This window comes from Penaeus chinensis, chromosome 13, assembly GCF_019202785.1.
Source record: "Penaeus chinensis breed Huanghai No. 1 chromosome 13, ASM1920278v2, whole genome shotgun sequence".
Taxonomy (NCBI): domain Eukaryota; kingdom Metazoa; phylum Arthropoda; class Malacostraca; order Decapoda; family Penaeidae; genus Penaeus; species Penaeus chinensis.
This window is the reverse complement of record NC_061831.1, coordinates 6,506,109-6,511,065: the sequence shown is the minus strand read 5'-3', so window position 1 is coordinate 6,511,065 and position 4,957 is coordinate 6,506,109.

Below are 4,957 nucleotides of genomic sequence, written 5' to 3'. Positions count from 1 at the left end.
TTCCATCCAAAGTCAATGTAGAGCAAGTTTGGTAATATCAAGGTCACTACACTTTCTGACAATACATATATTTATATCTGTATACAGTAGATGTATACATACAACGCACATATATGTACATTCTATACAAATGTACACACACATATATGTGTGTATATATGTATATATATGCATATATTTATGCATATATATGTATATAGTATATGCATGTATATGTATATATATATATGCACATATATATGTATATATGCATGCGCATATATGTATATATATATATATATATATATGCTCAAACACACACATATATATATATATATATATATGTGTGTGTGTGTGTGTGTGTGTGTGTGTGTGTGCATCTATATACATACCTATATAGACATGCATTCTTATACATATGTACATATATTTGTGTATTTGTATATATATATCATTAATACATATGTATACATATGTGTATATATGTATCCATGTAAGTATGTGCATATACATGCATATTTGTACAAACATGCATGTGTATATACATATATATGTATATACACACGGATATATAGTTGTAATTGTGTTTATATATATACACATATATGCATAAACACGCATATATGTATAGGAATACATGCCTCTCTGTCTTTCTGTCTCTGTATCTTTCCAAATATAATATATATGTATGTATATATGCTTATGCTTGTGTATCTAATCATATGTGGATATATAAATGTATTCAATTATGATAACAATAATGATGAAAAATTCATTTTGTAAAATTATTACGTAAATTAAACTGTCACTTTACATTTTTATCTTTGTATCTAATATCATAAGGTATAGCTGACATATAATTTCTGGCTGCATTACATTTCGGTTAACAAATTTTAACGATAACACCTTCGCGGAAGTGTTTCCTAAGATTCAACTTGAACTTGGTGTCGTAGACTGACTTAAGTGTCTCGCAGACGTTACCATATTATTGGCAAACTTTTCTGTCGAACACTATCTCCGATCTTGTAGGGAGGGGAATTTCAAATGATTTCTGGATATGATGAGTAGTTTTATCAAATTATTATCATAATTATCAGTATAGTGAGAGAGTAACCTAGTAAATGTTGACCTCTCATCTCCTACTTCCCGAAGGTAGACTGACCTGCTGCCCCTTGTGGGCGTGGCCATTACCCCGAAACCAGGAAGGACAAGCTGCCGTGGCTCCCCTCCCCATTGTTTACAACTCAGCTTTCGGCGCCCCTTCGGTTTACACTCAGGTTGCTGTTCCCGATGGATCGGCCTCTTCAACCTTCAGCCTGTGCCTTCATCAGGAGATATTCCTGAAGACTGCACTGTGGTCAAAATCTTGGGCAAGGAATGGTTCATGGTTTGCAAGAATAATTAAGTTTTCATTCTTTGCTCTTTCGGTGTGTTGTGTACCGTTTTATTTATACATGAAAAATATAAAAAGCATTTTGAAATTAATTAGTTAAAATGAGAGGGCAAGGTCTTACTGTGGCCGCTTCGGTACGTTTACTGAGGGCGACGCCTTGAATGCAAGATTTCATTGTTATTTATTTGTTATATATAAGAAATACATTTTAAAAAGAACTGAGTCTAATTCTTAAACCAATTAAAGAAAACAAATTCTAAGTAATACATCAGTCTTTAAAAATAGATATTCATGACAATAACATATATATGCGTGAGTTTATGTATACATAAATATATATAATTATGTGTGTTTACATATTGGTGTGAGTGTGTCTGCATACCTTGGCACCTTGTCCTAATCGACTTGAAACTGAGGCTTTATAACTCGTGCTGTGTCGTCGTTTTGCTGCGGCACTAGAATATCTTTTCTAGAGCCAGGTTTGTGCAAGGATGGTATGGAAGAGCAGCAGTTCCCCAGTAGGTCCTCCTCACTATATGAGTGTTTTATATATATATATATATATATATATATCAGTGTATATGTATATATGTGCAACGTAAATGTGTACCTATATGTCTGTAACATATATACGTATATGTCCAAACATAAAACAACGAAGAGCGAGAACACTTGAATATACCATAGACGTTTTCACTATATTGCATCTTCATGCCAATCACCTGGACCTACTGAGGGGCATGACCATCCCTTTCTGGAAGGGGAAAAGGGGTTTTGGGGACTGTAGATATTACTAAAATATTACACTGGTCAGCATACCATGCAAGGATCTGTATCAGAGATCCCCCTAAAGTGACACCAGAGACTGGAACAATCAGGATTCACTTCACTCCTAGTAATTCCACAATAGACATAACCCTACACCTCTAGTCAATGTAGAAATGTGCCATAAAGTGTGGTGGGGTATTGTCAAGATCCTTTCTGTGAATTCAGGAGTGAGGCAGGGCTATGTTTTTGCACCAACGTAATGGCTAAAAGTACCCTCCATTGGCAATGTATAACAAACTTTATAATATCAAGAGCACTAAATTGAGCTTTTTTGACAATACATATATTTATATATGTATACAGTTCATGTATACACGCAACACACACATATATGAGTGTGTGTGTGTGTGTGTGTGCATATACATATAAATATATATGTATATATATTCATATAGTATATGAATATTATACACATACACACATATACATGTCTAGGGTCAGTGTAAGTTTTCCTTAACTAGTGCATGCAATGTCCATCCTCTTTCAATGATTTCTTGTATGCGCGTGCGTGTATGCGTTCCTTGGTACAGTTCCCGTGACCAAAGCAAGGTCGGTGACCCATTCAGCACGACATTCACTTAGCTCCGTGCCCATACACACCTTTTGTAAGTATTGCCGATGTATTGGCATATACAACACTGTTGTTTAATTTCATGAAAATGATTGATTTGGTACATATTTATTTGTAATATAACAATGCTAATGGTGGTTTCTCTGAACATTTGCATAAATACATAATTAAGGAAAATCTCAACGATATAGTATATGTATATATATATATACACACACGCATATATATACATATATGTCTGTGACCATATATGAATATGCACACACACTATATATATATGTGTGTGTTTACATATATATATATATATATATATATATATATATATACACATATATATGTGTGTATGTGTGAGCGCGTGTCTACATACATAGCTACATAAACATGCATTCATATGAATGAGTACATATATTTATGTATATATATATGTATATCATTAATACATATATGTATGCATGTCTGTATGTATATATGTGTGTGTGCATATACATGTATATATGTACGCACACATGCATATATATATATATATATGTATACATATACATACATATATACATATTGGCCTACATATGGATATACACACACAGAAATATATACATACACACAACTGCCGCGATGGTCCAGTGGATAGAGCACTAGACTCCGACCCTCGTGGTCGCGAGTTCAGTTCCCCGCAACGGCAGCTGTAAAAAAGGCCTGCGATCTGACTATTGGCTCGAGCCTGATCTCACGGCGAGAAAACAACATATCGTTTTGAGAAATCAAACGCAGGTATCGTAGGGGAAGTCACCGCCGTGGCAAAAGTGTCAGCGCGCCGAACTGTGGTTGATTAGGTAAGGCTTCCAATCAGGTAAGAGTGGTACTGCCAAATGACCTCTCAGTAATAAATTGGGAGAGGTCTAGATCCTGCAGTGGAAGAAATGGCTGTTGAACAATATATATATGTGTGTGTGTGTATACCCATAAACAAGCACACACACATATATATGTATTTGTATATATGTATGTATATGTATATATGCCTCTCTGTCTTTGTCTCTGTATCTCTGTATATATACGCATATATATATATATACATATGTACATACTTGTTTATCTAATCATATGTGGATATATGTGTTTAATAATGATAACAGTAATGATAATGACTTCCTTTTGCATAGTATTACATATGTAAAACTGTCACTTTGCAACAGTTGCATTTTTGTGTCCAATATAGTGAGGCACAGCGGACACAATTTCTGATTGCATTACATTTCGGTTCACAAATTTTAGCGATAACATCTTCGCGGAAGTGTTTCCTAAGATTTAACTTGAACTTGATAACCCAGGCTGACGGGAGTGTATCGCAGACTCTTCTGTCGAAACTATCACCGATCTTATAGGGAAGAAATTTTCAAATGATTTCGGGGTACACAGCGCGTGTAACCTAGTAAAGTCTACCGTCCTGCTGACCTCTCATCTACTTCCCGGAGGTAGGCCTATCTGCTGCCGCTTGTGGGCGTGGCCATTGTCCCGAAATAAGGAAAGACAGACTTCCTCCGCCTATATATAGGCTGCAGTCAGCTCTCCTCCTCACACTGACTGCCACAAGCACAACAAGCAACATGAATCCTCTGGTAAGAATCTTCTATGGAAGGTATTTCTGTGTCCTACTCTTAGTTTACGTATTTAGCATAGAACAGTATAACACATTTTTTGCCCATGTTTGTATCGAGAGACTTTAAAGTTATTTAAGTTTACCCCAAATTAATGATTGTGTTTTTCAGAACTTCCTGGTGTTCTTTGCTGCGGGATGCATGGCTATTCCCTCAAACCCTGTGGTGCTTCCCCTGACCAGCGGGGTGCACTACACTACCTACAGCGGGGCCGTTCCTCTGATTTCCACACCCCTGAGGACTGTCCCTGTGGCTCCTCCGGCCGTGGCTCCCCTCCCCATTGTTTACAACTCAGCTTTCGGCGCCCCTTCGGTTTACACTCAGGTTGCTGTTCCCGATGGCTCGGGAACTGCAACCTACGGCCTCTTCAACCTTCAGCCTGTGCCTTCCTCAGGAGATATTCCTGAAGACTGCAATGTGGTCAAAATCTTGGGCAAGGAATGGTTCATGGTTTGCAAGAATGATTAATTTTCATCCTTAGCTCCCTCGGTGTGTTAGGTACCGTTATTTAATAAGCATTTTGAAATGAAT